The sequence below is a fragment of the Gorilla gorilla genome, chromosome 13 (assembly GCF_029281585.2).
Source record: "Gorilla gorilla gorilla isolate KB3781 chromosome 13, NHGRI_mGorGor1-v2.1_pri, whole genome shotgun sequence".
Taxonomy (NCBI): domain Eukaryota; kingdom Metazoa; phylum Chordata; class Mammalia; order Primates; family Hominidae; genus Gorilla; species Gorilla gorilla.
In genome coordinates, this window is record NC_073237.2 from 121,652,840 (window position 1) to 121,667,975 (window position 15,136).

Sequence of the window (15,136 nt, forward strand, 5' to 3'; positions counted from 1 at the left end):
CTCTCTGTGCTTTGCGTTAGAGTAGATATGCTTGCTTATCAGGGGTTGGCAGAGTTTTTCTGTGAAGGACTAGATAGCAGATATTTTGGACTTGTGGGCCACGTGGACTGTGGAGGACTCTGGCAACTATTCAGCTCTGCCATTGTGGCATGAAAGCAGCCATAGATAATATATAAACAAGTGAGTATGGCTTCGTTCCAATACAACTTTTATTTATACAAACAGGCAGCAGGCTAAATATGACCTGAAAGTCATATTCTGCTGGTCCCTCCTCTGTACCATTATGGAAAGATATAGAAATCCAGTGTGCTTCACTCTTGCCACTAAAATCTCGTTACTGTGCTCTCAGTGATAAGTGTTAAAACATGAGTTGAAAAACTTGAACTTCTCAAAATCTGATTAATATGCATGGGCATAATCTATTTCTTTTTTCTTTGTTTTTTTTTTTTTTTTTTGAGGTAGAGCCTTCCTCTGTTGTCCAAGCTGGAGTGCAGTGGCCTGATCTTGGGTTCAAGTGATTCTCCTGCCTTCTGGGTTCAAGTGGTTCTCTTGCCTCAGCCTCCCGAATAGCTGGGATTACAGGCACCCGCCACCACACCCGGCTAATTTTTCTATTTTTGGTTAGAGATGGGGTTTTGCCATGTTGGCCAGGCTGGTCTCAAACTCCTGACCTCAGGTGATCCACCTGCCTCGGCCTCCCAAAGTGCTGGGATTACAGGTGTGAGCCACTGCACCTGGCCCATCTGTTTTGTTTTTATAGAAAATATGGTAATGCTGTTGAACTTATTTTATTTTATTTATTTTTTGAGACAGGGTCTCATTCTGTTGGTCAGGCTGGAGTGCAGTGGCTCAGTCTTGGCTTACTGCAGCATTGACCTCCCTGCTCAAGTGATCCTCCTACCTCAGCCTCCTGAGTAGCTGAGACTACAGGCATGCGCGATCACACTCAGATAATTTTCGTGTTCTCTGTAGAGACAGGGTTTTGCCATGTTTCCCAGGCTGGTCTCAAAATCCTGGGCTCAAGTGATCCACCTGCTTTGGCCTCCCAAAGTGCTGGGTCCATAGATGTGAGCCACTTCACCTGGCCATATATATATTAATATATGTGTTTTGAGACAGGACCTTGCTCTGTCACCCAGGCTGGAGTGCAGTGGCGCAATTATAGCTCACTGCAACCTCTGCCTCCTGGGCTCAATCAGTCCTTCCACTTCAGCCTCCCAAGCAGCTGAGATAACAGCTGTGCGCCACCATGCCCAGCAAATTTTTTTTATTGTGGTTGTTTTCTTTGTTTTTTATTTATTTTTTTGATAGAGATGGAGTTTTGCCATGTTGCCTAGGCTGATCTTAAACTCTTGGGCTTAAGCAATCTGCCTGCCTCGGCTTCCCAAAGTGCTGGAATTACAGGCATGAACCACCACTCCTGGCCAGCTCTTGACCTTACAGGTTTTCAAAGTCTAGTTTTTTTTTTTTTACTACAAAAAAACTAACTTAGAAACTGCTCGTGAATTTCAGGAAAAAATTGTATTTGTTATTTTAGGTATGCCTAATGTTAATTTAAAAATTCTTTGATTTTACTTATGTTCTTATTCATAGAGCAACTGGTGACCATGCAGATATTAGCAAAGATAAAATATTGAGAGCTGCTTATGTTTGGCCGTGGTTTGGGGGCTGGGGATACATAGGCCTAAGAGATGCCCTATGCCTTTGAGGACACGGAAAGACAGGATATAGACATTAAAGATGAAAGTACAAAAAAAGGTTTCAAATTGGTGGTATCAAAAGTTTCACCGGGCTCGGTGGCTCACGCCTGTAATCCCAGCACTTTGAGAGGCTGAGGCGGGTGAATCACCTGAGGTCACGAGTTTGAGACCAGCCTGGCCAACGTGGCAAAACCCCGTCTCTATTAAAAATACAAAAATTAGCTGGACGTGGTCGGGGGTGCCTGTAATCCTAGCTAATCGGGAGGCTGAGGCAGGACAATCACTTGAACCCAGGAGGCAGAGGTTGCAGTGAGCTGAGATCGTGCCATTGCACTCCAGTCTGGGCAACAAAAGTGAAACTCCATTTCAAAAAAAAAATCAGTGTGTCAGGAGTTCAGAGTTGAGATTTATTGCCATATGCATACTGTATGGTTGGAAAGGAAGGTTTTATTGAGTCTGGTCTTGGAAATTGGAACATCTGCATGAGAGGGGGCCAGATACAAATATAGAAACATGACGAAGAACTCAAAGTAAAAATGGGCCGGGCGCAGTGGCTCATGCCTGTAATCCTAGCATTTTGGGAGGCAAAGGCAGGTGGATCACTTGAGCTCAGGAGTTTGAGACCAGCTTCTACAACATGGCTAAACCTTGTCTCTATAAAAAATGCAAAAATTAGCTGGGCATGGTGGTGCATGCCTGTAGAGGGAGGATTGCTTGAGCTGGGGAGGCACAGAGCCATGATGGTGCCGCTGCACTCCAGCCAGCCTGGCGACAGAGCAAGACCTTGTCTCAAAAATAAAAAATAAAAGAAAAATGGGAAGGCCAGTTTGGCAGGAGCAGGAAAGTTTATGTAGGGAAGTAGCATAAATTAGGACTGGAGGGGTGGATTGAAGCAAGATTGTGCTTTGAATATTAAACCAAGGAGTTTGGAAATTATCTCTGAGGGGTAAAGAATAACTGAAAATTGTGAGCAACTTTGTACCTTTATTCCTACTTTAAGTCATTTATTTATTTACTTATTTTATTTTATTTTATATCTTTTGAGATGGAGTCTTGCTCTGTCACCTAGGCTGGAGTGCATTGGTGTGATCACGGCTCACTGCAACCTCTGCCTCCCAGGTTCAAACAATTCTCCTGCCTCAGCCTCTTGAGTAGCTGGGATTACAGGTATGTGCCACCATGTCCAGCTAGTTTTTGTATTTTTAGTAGAGACGGGTTTCACCATGTTGACGAGGCTGGTCTCGAACTCCTGACCTCAAGTGATCCGCCTGTCTTGGCCTCCCAAAATGCTGGAATTACGTGTGTGAGCCACTGTTTCTGGCTTACTTTAAGTCTTATATGAAACTTCCAGATGTTGTTTTTAATGTTTTTGGTGCAGTGTGTTTATTTTAGTTAATTTTTTTTTTTTTTTGAGACGGAGTCTCACTCTGTCGTCCCGGCTGGAGTGCAGTGGCGCGATCTCGGCTCACTGCAACCTCCTCTTCCTGGGTTCAAGCGATTCTCCTGCCTCAGCCTCCTGAGTAACTGGATTTATAGGCGCGCACCACCACCCCTGGCTCATTTTTGTATTTTTAGTAGAGATGGGGTTTCACAGTGCTGGTCAGGCTGGTCTCAAACTCCTGACTTCATGATCCACCCGCCTCAGCCTCCCAAAGTGCTGGGATTACAGGCTTGAGCCACTGCACCCGGCCTTAGTTAATATTTAACGACAATTTATATTGTTCACATCTTCTTTTCCCATCCACCAAAGGACTACATCCTTGTTCTGTGTTATTTCTACCTTTTGTTTTGAAGCCTCTAATAAGAATATGTCATTGAAATACCTCCTTTTCATTTTTTTAAGAGACAGAGGTCTCACTATATTCCCCAGGGTGGTCTTGAATTCTTGGGCTCACATGATCCTCCCGCCTCAACTTCCCAAAGTGCTGGGATTACAAGCGTGAACCACCAGGCCCGGCCCATTCTTACATTCATTTAGCAAGTACATACTGAAGTCTTGTGATGTGCCAGGCTCTCTTATGGTCAGTGATGACTGCAAGGGAACCAATTAGGCAAAAATCTCTTTCCTTACGGAGTTCAGATTTTCTTACAGAGATGGTCAATACATGAGATAAATAAGTAAAATGTGTAGTATGCTCAGTGCTAAGGAGAAAAAACAATGCAGGGGAAGTGTGTGGCATAGTAGAGGCTGAAATCTTACATAGGGTGGCCAGACTCACTGAAGAACATGATACTTTGATAAAGACCTAAAGGAAGTGAGAGGTCTGGGATGGTGAGCAAGTGCAAAGGTACTGAGGTAGAAGTGTGTCTGGCACGTCTGACAATGTGGCTGGAGCAGAATGGATGAGGGAGAGAGTAATAGAGTGACTATATGTTCTTGTTTATGTCTGTTGTCTTGAAATTATTGATACTGCCTACTTTTACTCCCAATAGAGTCCAGATATTGAATGATGAATTATATGGTCTCTTGGTAATAGGAGGTGAGGTAGGAGAGGTAAGGTGGTGAGGAGCAGATAATGGAGAGCTGAGATGAACATTTGGAGGATTTTGAACACGGGAGCCCTATGATTTGACTCATGCTTTACAGGCTTACTCTGGCTGCTGTGTTCATAGTAGACTAGGAGCAAAGACTGAAGCAGAGTTAGTTAGGAAACTATTGCAGTAATCCAGGTGAGATATGTGGTGCTTTGGGACAGGATGGTAGCAGTAAAAGTGTTGAGAAGTAGATAGATTCTGGATGTGTTTTGAAGATACACATCAGGATTTGATATGGATTGGGTATAGGATTTACGAGAAAGAAGGGAGTCAAGAATGATAGAGTTTTTGGCCTGAGCAGTTGGAAGGATGGAATTGCCATTGATTGACATGGGAAAGGCCGTCTTTTTGTGGGGAGGGAAGCAGGTGTTTTTTAGGGGAAGATGAGGTCAGTTTTGGACATGTTTTAATTTTGAGATGCGTATTAGACAACCCAAGGGAGATGTTGATTAGGCAGTTGCATATATGGATTTGGCATTCAGGGGAAAGGGACAGGCTGGAGATATTAATTTGGGAACTGTTATCACTTTGATGGTACTTAAAAATGATTGAGAGTGAATGAGATTGCCTAGGAAGTGAGTTTAGTTAGAAAAGAAAAAGGTCTGAAGATTGAGCCTTGGGGTAATTTATCCAGTGTTTCAAAATCAGGGAGATAAGGGAACTAACAAAGGAGATAGACTGAGTGGAGAAGAACAGGAGCAAACCCATGAGAATGTGGGTGTCCTAGAAGTCAAAGAAAGTTTCTTAAAGAGGAGAGAGGTCAACCATCTCAAATGCTTCTGTTAGGTCAGGAAGAGGAGGAATGATATTTACCATGGATTTAGTAGCATGTTTATTGTTGAACACTAGTAGTTTTGAGTAGTGGAGCAAAACTGATGAGTGCGGGTTTAGGAGTGGATGAGAGGCAAGACACCTCTTTGAAAGAGTTTTGTTGTAAAGGGAAGGAGAAAAAATGGTATGGAAGCTGAGAGGGGAAAGTGAAGTAGAGAGATTTCTTTTTGTATAAGATGAAAAATGACAGCAAGTCTGTATGTTGGTGAAAATGATCCAGTAGAGAGAAAAATATGAATGTGGGGATAGGGTGGTTGGATTTCTTTAGCATTGCTTTTAAGTAAATATGAAGGGAGGAAGCCAGTGTTCAAGTGAGGATTGGCAATGACCAGTAGAAAAGCAGTTCATTCAAAGTAAAAGCAAGTAGAAAGAGCATAGATGTAGATAAGTCAATGTAAGTATGATACTGTGAGCTTGTGGAAAGTCTCTTTCTCATTGCTTCATTTTTCTCAATGAAGACAAAAGCGCAGAGCTGAATAAGGATAAGGGAAGAGGTGTTGGAAGTTTGAGAAGAGGAAATGGTATGAATTAGCTGCCTTGGAGAGTGGGACAGTGGGGGATGGATTGGGAAAATACAGTGTGCATGTGCCACAACAGTAAGCGTCCATCTAGGGTTTGTGATAATGGGGTTAAAGTGATAATAGCCAGACATGGTGGCTCACACTTGTAATCCCAGCCAAGGCCAGGAATATCACTTGAGCCCAGGAGTTTGAGACCAGCCTAGGTAACACAATCAGACCCCATCTCTACAAAATAAAAAATTAGCTGGATGTGGTGGTGCATGCCTGTGGTCCCAGCCTCTGGATGCTGAGGTAGAAGGATTGCTTGAGCTTGGGAGGTCAAGGCTGCATTGAGCCGTGATCACATTACTACACTCCAGCCTGGGCAACAGCGAGACCCTGTCTCAAAGTAAAAAAAAAAAAAAAAAAAAAAAGACTGGGCATAATGGCTCCATCCCAGAACTTTGGGAGGCCAAGGCAAGAGGCTCACTTGAGCCCAGGAGTTTGGGACCAGCTTAGGCAACATAGGGAGACCTCGTCTCTCAAGAAAAATAGAAGAAGATAGCTGGGTGTGATGGCGCACACCTGTAGTCTCAGCTACTCAGGAGGCTGAGGAGGGAGGATTGCTTGAGCCTGGGAGGTCGTGGCTACAGTGCTGTGATCGTGCCACTGCACTCCAGTGTGGGCATCAGAGAAAGACCCTATCTAAGGAAAAAAAAAAAGGATACTAGCGTTGTCATGTGTGTTTGTTTCCCCATCTACGTGTGTGGATGAGGCAGAACATTTGATTTAACTGGGATTGCGGTTTAGTCTAGTGAGGAGGGCAGGTTGAGGGTGCATTCAAGGAAGTGATTATAATGATTGGCCATGGGATTTACACTAGCTAGGTAAGGAGGGAAGCAAAAACAGGAAGCAGGTGAAGGTTAGTTAAAAAGGTGGTAAGATCAATGGCTTGAAAGTCTTGTTGTGGGGTCATATGATTGTTGGAGTTGTGTGGTGTTGGAGAAGTAAGAAAAGACTGTAGTATGTGCCTGCAAGAGAGGGAGGATGATAGGTGGTATGCTTTAATGAAATGAGATTCAAAGTTGGGGTTTTTAATGGCGGAGGGAGGAAGAGTGGTGTGAAAGTGGACCCATAGTGTGAAGGATATGGGAGAGAAAACAGCCTTACCTAAGAGGTCTATAGAGGAAGCCATGTTCCCATGGGAAAGCCAGATTTTAGTTAAGGCAGGAAGGTAAAGAGAACCTCTCCAGAAAAGGTTCAAGTTACAGATTTTCTGATAATTGAACTTGTGTTCCAGGAGCCACTGTGAAAAGGATTGAAGAGGTAAGGAGGAGCAGGAGGTGAGGTAGGAAGAGGTGATGTACAAAGCTATCCAGGTGCCAGGCACGGTGACTCACACCTGTTATCCCAGCACTTTAGGAGGCTGAGGTGGGAGGATTGCTTGAGCCGAAGAGTTTGAGACCTGAGCAACATGGTGAGACTCTGTCTCCACAAAAAGCAAATTTTAAAAATTAGCTGGCTGTAGTGTCATATACCTACAGCTACTCGGGAGGCGGAGGTAGGAGGATTGCTTGAGTCTGGGAGATAGAGGCTGCAGTGAGCCATGATCCCGCCACTGCACTCCGCCTGGATGACAGCGAGACCCTGTCTCAGCAAACAAAACAAAACCATAAGACAACAACAACAAAAGAAACACAAAGCTGTTTAGAGATTTGGTTTTGCAGGATAAAGGATGACCTGGAAGTTCTGACTTTATTATGATTGACATGAACAGAAATAAAGGGCAGACTAAACTAAGACTTGGTGGTCCAGGGTAGATTTTTTTTTTTTAGACACTCTTGCCCTGTCACCCAGGCTGGAGTGCAGTGTTGTGATCTCAGCTCACTGCAACATCTGCCTCTCGGGTTCGAGTGATTTTCTTGCCTCAGCCTCCTGAGTAGCTGGGATTACAGGTGTGCACCACCAAGCCCGGCTAATTTTTGTATTTTTACTAGAGGGATTTCACCATGTTGGCCAGGCAGGTCTTGAACTCCTGACCTCAAGTGATCTGCCCGCCTCGGCCTCCCAAAGTGCTAGGATTACAGGCGTGAACCACCATGCCTGGCTGGTCCAGGGTAGATTTTGATGGAGTTGGCAGTAAGGGCCGAGGGAATGGAGAGGAGAAGATCTTCTTGCCAAATACATGCAGGATTTTCTGGGGCTTCCATTTGGCTTCTGATACTGGAAGTATGGAGTATTAATTAAGGGGAGTCTTAATTGAGCACACAGGCTCTCCTGACTTCTGCAGATGTTTTAATATATTCTGGCACTATTGGGAAATCATTAATGGCTTTCAAAAGGAATTCTGGAGGGATTGGGAAGGATTATATTAACTGTTGCTTTGGAAATACCAATCTGTCAGTGTAGGGTAGGTTGGAGAGAGAAGAAACTTGAAGTATAGGAACATGTTAGGAAATTTTTCCAGTTGTCATGGATTTATGATATGGAATTTGGTTATTTGCAGAACAATTCAAAAGGAAAGGACCAATGTGAGAGTAGAACTTGGTGACAGACCTTGCTGAGGAGAGGATGGTTCCTGAGTTTGGAGTCTAGGAGCCTGTTTGTGCCATGACAGAAATAGAAAAGTCTGAAAGAGTTGCTGGTTTTAGAAGGGAGATTGCTGTGCTCTAGGATATGTTTGAATCTTGGGTGATTGGACTCTTAGGTCTCCTTTCATCATACCTGTAGTGACTTGTAATTTCCTTGTTCTTAGCTTCACAGTTATCTAAGCTTTATGAGGACAGAGATTGTGTCTGTTTTGTTCTGTATTGTCAGTGCCTGGCACAGTGAATACATTTCAGAAATACTTGCTGAATTAAAGTAGAGAAATGGCTTTTTTTTTTTTTTTGAGATGGAGTTTTGCTTGTTGGCCAGGCTGGAGTGCATTGGTGTGATCTCAGTTGACTCTAACCTCTGCCACCCGGGTTCAAGCGATTCTTCTGTCTCAGCCTCCCGAGTAGCTGGGATGACAGGCAGCTGCCACCATGCCCAGCTATTTTTATATTTTATATATATATAATATAATATATATAATATATTTATATTAAATATATTTTATATAAATATATATTTATGTTTTTATTAAATATATATTTTATATAAATATATATTTATGTTTTTATAAAATATATACATTTTAATATTATATATAAAATAAAATATATAAAAATTTTATATTTATATATGTAAAATATAAAAAAATAATATATATAAGTTTTTGTTTCTGTTTTTGTTTTTTTGAGATGGCATCTCACTCTGTTGCCAGTCTGGAGTGCAGTGGTGCAGTCTCGGCTCACTGCAACCTCTGCCTCCTGGCTTCAAGAGATTCTTCTGCCCTAGCCTCCCTAGTAGCTGGGACTACAGGCGTGCACCACCATGCCCAGCTAATTTTTGTGTTTTTTAAGTGGAGATAGGGTTTCACCATGTTGGTGATCTCGATCTCTTGACCTCGTGATCCGCCCACCTCGGCCTCCGAAAGTGCTGGGATTACAGGCGTGAGCCACTGTGCCTGGCCAATTTTTATATTTTTAGTAGAGACAGGGTTTCACGGTGTTGGTCAGGCTGGTCTCGAACTCCTGATCTCAAGTGATCCACCCGCCTCCACCTCCCAAAGTTCTGGGATTACAGGCATGAGCCACTGCGCCCGGCCAAAATGGCTTTTTGTTTTTTTTTTTTTTTTGAGACGGAATCTCCCTCTGTCGCCCAGGCTGGAGTGCAGCGCGTGATCTTGGCTCACTGCAACCTTCACCTCTTGGGTTCGAGCAATTCTTCTGCCTCAGCCTCCTGAGTAGCTGGGACTACAGGCGCGTGTCACCATGCCCGGCTAATTTTTGAATTTTTTAGTAGAGACGGGGTTTCACCATGTTGGTCAGGCTGGTCTCAAACTCCAGACCTCATGATCCACCTGCCTCAGCCTCCCAAAATGCTGGGATTACAGGCGTGAGCCACCGTACCCAGCTAAAATGGTTTTTTTTTTTTTTTTTTTCAAACTTTCCTATGGTGCTGAGAGAAATGGCTTTTAATAGACTTTTCAATTCTGAAATTCTGTCTTGATATTCAGATGTTTTGCAGGTAGAGGAAATAAAGAATTTAAGCTCAGTCAAGAGATAAGGGCTGGAGACACTATGTTTTGTGTGGTATTTGGGTGTAAACTCAAATGAAGTAGATGTCATCAGAAGCCAAATAAAGTTCTATAAAAACCAATAGGTAACAGGAACTTTAAGGAGTAAATTTTTAACAGAACTAGAAATTAAAGTAGATGTTACTGACAAAATGTTTAGATTAGTTGATTGAGAGCAAGTGCTTCTTTCGAGTCAGACAGAACTGAGTTTGTTTGAATCTTGACTTAGCTACTTACTAGATATGTCAATACTTTTCTCAACTGTCAAATGAGGATAATGAGAGTACACCTGTCACAGGGTTGTAAGAGTTCAATTAGGAAAAAGAATAGCAGAGTACTTGGCATAACTCCTAAATAAATGCTAGTTTGATATTAATATTATTATTGTTAGTTTGATGGTCATGTTATTGTTACTTTTCAGGAAACAAACTGATTTATTTCCTAATGTCTGTACTTTTCTGTTGTCTTTAGTATTGTAAAAATTTTCCTACTTTTAGTTATTCATGTCTAAATTTTATTTAAGCTATTCCTGGTGACCCTGAACTCCTCTGATATTATAGTGGTGTCTTAGAAAAGCAGAACAAATTGGTATACTTTTTAAATTATCAAACCCTTTTCCTCAATCTTTTTTTTTTTTTTTTTTTGAGACGGGGTCTGGCTCTGTCACCCAGGCTGGAGTGCAGTGATGCAATCTCAGCTCACTGTAACCTCCGCCTCCCGGGTTCAAGCGATCCTCCCATCTGACCCTCCCAAGTAGCTGGCATTCAGGTATGCACCACCACACCCGGCTAGTTTTTGTATTTTTAGTAGAGATGGGGTTTCACCATGTTGGCCAGACTGATCTTGAACTCCTGAGCTCAAGTGATCCGCCCACATTAGCCTCCCAAAGTGCTGTGATTACAGGTATGAGCCACCATGCCCAGCCTCATGTGTTAATTTTTTAAAGTAAAGTTGTATTTGAAGACTTTAATTTCTAAATTGCATGAATTGGCTCATATTTTGCTGTGTCATTGAAAACATTTTATGTTCTCTTTCTATCTTGAACAATATTTCAATTGTAATTAGGTTGTGAGCTCCTTGAGATTAGGCGATTTGGCTAGGCTCCAGCGAAACTCAGTCATATATTTGTTCAATTACATTGAATTAAGCAGCAAGAAAGGCACAGTTTGAGAATTTCTAAAGTATTTTACCCCATTTTTTAATTATGAAAAATTTCTAACACAAAAAACCATTGAAAGATAGCACAGCGATCATTATATACCTACCACCTCAGTTCAACAGTTTGCATTTTGCTATATTTAAAAAAATTCTCTTAATGTTTTTGCTGAACCATGTACAAGTTGCAGACATCCTAACACTTTCTTTCTTTCTTTTTTTTTTTTTTTTGAGAGAGAGTCTTGCTTTGTTGCCCAGGCTGGAGTGCAGTGACATAATCTTGGCTTACTACAACCTCCGCCTCCCAAGTTCAAGCGATTCTCCTGCCTCAGCCTCCCAAGTAGCTGGGATTACAAAGTGCACGTCACCATGCCCGGCTAATGTTTGTATTTTTAGTAGAGATGGGGTCTCACCATGCTGGCCAGGTGGGTCTTGAACTCCTGAAGTGATCCACCTGCCTCGGCCTCCCAAAGTGCTGGGATTACAGGCCTGAGCCACCATGCCTGGCCCTAACATTTTATTTCTAAATATACACATGAGCATGCATCTCTTAAAAGCAGTGTATTCTCCTATGTAATCACAATACCAATATCACACCTAATAATAATTGACAATACTTTTCTAATATCATCTGGTATCCAGTCCATATTTAAATTTCTCCAGTTGTCCCTAAAATGGCTTTTCTCTCTTTTCCTTCTAATCAAGAGCCAGTCAAGACTCTTGCATTGCATTTGGTTATGTTGTTTTAGTTGCTTTTAATCTAGAACAGTTTCTCTTAAGCTTTTTCTCCCATTATAGCAATATAACTACAAGACAAGCAGGAAATCTTGTAGGCAAATACATATTAGAATTCATCTGATTATTTAAAAAAATTTATCAATGATTTTGTAAAAGAATGTGTAAATTTTATTTTATTTTATTTATTTATTTTTTGAGACGGAGTCTCATTCTGTTGCCCAGGCTAGAGTGCAGTGGCACAATCTCAGCTCACTGAAATCTCTGCCTCCCAGGTCCAAGCCTCAGCCCCCAGAGTAGCTGGGATTACAGGCATGTGCTACCATGCCCGGCTAATTTTTGTATTTTTAGTAGAGACAGGGTTTCGCCATGTTGGCCAGACTGGTCTCAAACTCCTGACCTTGTGATCCACCCACCTTGACCTCCCAAAGTGCTGGGATTACAGGCGTGAGCCACCACACCCAGCCCCAAGAATGTGTAGATTTTAGCAATTATTTGTTGATTTTCTACATTTATGTTATCTTTGTAGCCATGAGGGTTGTTAGGAAAATATATATAAACATCTATGCAAAAACTCTAAAGCAGGGACTCTAAATAACTTTTTTTTTTGTTGGTGGCGCACACTTGTAATCCCAGCTACTCAGGAGGTTGAGGCAAGAAAATCGCTTGAACCTGGGAGGCGGAGGTTGCGGTGAGCTGAGATCGCTTGAGCTTAGGAGTTCAAGACCAGCTTAGGTAACTTAGTGAGACCCTGTCTCTACAAATGTTTAAAAATTAGCCAGGTGTGGTTTCACACGCCTATAGTCCCAGGTACTCAGGAGAGTGATGTTGGAGGGTCACTTGAGCCCAGGAGGTCAAGGCTGGAGTGAGCCGTGATCGTGCCAGTGTACTCTAGCCTGGGCAACAGAGTGAGGTCCTGTCTTTAAAAAAAAAAAAAGTCTCAAGAATCACTGCTACAATTACAGAGAAACTTATTTGAACATTAATTTTGATGTGGTAAGCCTGCTTATATTTAAATTTAAATAGGAGAAATGGGTACTTGTTTTTTTTGTTTTGTTTTTTTTTTTTGAGATGGAGTCTCACTCTATTTGCCCAGGCTGGAATGCAGTGGTGTCATCTTGGCTCACTGCAACTTCTGCCTCCTGGGTTCTAGTGTGCAACCTCCACCTCCTGGGTTTTAGTGATTCTCCTGCCTCAGCCTCCCGAGTAGCTGGGATTACAGGCCCTTGCCACCATTCCTGGCTAATGTTTTTGTATTTTTAATAGAGATGGAGTTTCACCATGTTGGCCACGCTGATCTTGAACTCCTGACCTCAGGTGATCCACCCACCTTGGCCTCCCAAAGTGCTGGGATTACAGGTGTGAGCCATTGCTCCAGGCCAGAAATTGGTACCTTTTTCTTTTTCTTTTTCTTTTTTTTTTTTTTTGAGAGGGAGTCTTGCTCTTTCGCCTGGGCTGGAGTGTAGTAGCGCGATCTCAGCTCACTGCAACCTCTGCCTCCTGGGTTCAAGCAATTCTCCTGCCTCAGCCTCCCAAATAGGTGGGATTACAGGTGCACACCACCACACCTGGCTAATTTTTGTATTTTTAGTAGTCACGGGGTTTCACCGTGTTGGCCAGGTTGGTCTCGAACTCCTGACCTCGTGATCTGCCCTCCTCAGCCTCTTAAAGTGCTGCGATTACAGGCACAGAAATGGGTACTTTCAAAGTGCTTACTCTGTGCACATTATGAGGAACTCAACGTTGAATCAGACACAATTTGTACTCTAGAGCAGTGCTATTCAGTAGAACTTTCATCATTCTGTGATGGTGGAAATGTCCTATGTCTGCATTGTCCAGTGTAGTAGCTGCTAGCTACATGTGGGTCCCCAGTACTAGGAATGGCATCTAGTATGACTAAGAAACAGAATTTTAAATTACATTATTTTTGTTAAGATAGAATTTGCATACCATACATTTTGAATTTTAATTTAAAATTTAACTTTAATTAATTTAAACAACCATATGTGGCCAAAATATTGCACAGCACAGCCCCTAGAGTCTTTAAATCTATTGTGGGAGACTGATGGGATGTGAACATGTGAAATGTAAGTTAGTAAAATATTTAAATAACAGGGCAATAGCGTAAGTGTGCTGCAGGACATGTATAGTTGCCAGATTGACAGCATGGGCCGGGTGCAGTGGCTCACTACTATAATCCCAGCACTTTGGTAGACTGAGGTGGGAAGATCTCTTGAGCCCAGGGGTACAAGACCAGCCTGGGCAACATGATGAAATCCCGCCTCTACTTAAAATACAAAAAATTAGCTAGCAGCATGCCTGTAGTCCCAGACCCAGGAGGCTGAGGTGGGAGGATCACCTGAACCCAGGAAGTCAAGGCTGCAGTGAGCCGTGATTGTGCACTGCACTCCAGCCTGGACAATGGGCGTGAGACCCTGTCTCATGCCAGAACAAAAACAAAACAGTGCAGACAGGCAGGAGCATGTGAGACACCAGCAATCAAGGAAAGATTAGTGTTTGGGATATCAAGTAAGATATTTTTATGAAGTCAAAGGTTCATATAGTGGAGTAATGGAAGGTGGCCTGGGAAAATAGTTTGGGACCAGATTTTAGAAGGCTGTACATGTTATAAACCTAAACAATTAGCTGTTTTCCTGAAGTAGTGGGAAGCCACTGAAGGTATCTTAGGCAGAACAATAATATAATTTTGATGGCAATTTAGATGTATTAATGTGTTTGTGTGTTAAGAAATAATTGAGACACAGATTGGCCTCAGGGATGGAATGGAAATTCAGATGAGAGAGACTCTGTGAAGAATGCTGGCTGTCAACAGGCAGCAGTTGGTCAGAAGATTTAAAAACAAAAAAAAGAGGTCCGGGCGCGGTGGCTCATGCCTATAATCCCAGCACTTTGGGAGGCTCAGGTGGGCGGATCATGGGGTCAAGAAATCGAGACCATCCTGGCCAACATGGTGAAACCCCGTCTCTACTAAAAATACAAAAATTAGCTGGGCATGGTGACGTGCCCCTGTAGTCCCAGGTACTTGGGACGCTGAGGCAGGAGAATCGCTTGAACCCGGGAGGCGGAGATTGCAGTGAGCCGAGATTGTGCCACTGTACTCCAGCCTGCTCCAGCCCGAGCAACAGAGCAAAACTCCAAAAAAAAAAAAAAAAAGAATACTGGCTGGAAATACAGCAAGATGCTCCTTCCCTATTGGAAGAATGGTATTGAGTTATTAACAGAGGTAAAAAAAAGTTGCAGAGGAAAACAATGGTTTTAACATAGTTGAATTTAAAGTTGTGAAAGATTATCTAAGGCATATATCTGAGTGACGCTGTAAAGAAAGGAGTGCTTCTAGGTAGATCAATATGGATTTAGGAGTTTTACATGTAGACATTAGGGTAATAGCAATAGTGTACTGACTCTGTCACCTCTCACCTGTATGGCCTTGCGCAAATCCCCAGGCCTCAGTTTTCTTAGCTGCAAAATACCTGTCTTGGAGGGAATATTATGAAGAC

At 42.6% G+C, this 15,136-nt stretch overlaps 1 protein-coding gene across 21 annotated transcripts in view; it reads left to right on the forward strand.

Moving 5' to 3' along the window:
• GAPVD1 (GTPase activating protein and VPS9 domains 1) overlaps window positions 1-15,136 on the forward strand; it is a 109,597-nt gene that overhangs the window by 24,700 nt on the left and 69,761 nt on the right. For 5 of the 21 annotated variants that reach the window (XM_055351910.2, XM_055351904.2, XM_055351912.2 and 2 more), the window contains exon 2: window positions 2,746-2,867. The exons of the other annotated variants lie outside the window; for them this stretch is intronic. The gene's annotated coding sequence lies outside the window, so the exon portion shown is untranslated. The remainder of the gene's footprint in view (window positions 1-2,745; window positions 2,868-15,136) is intronic. 21 annotated transcript variants of the gene reach the window in all.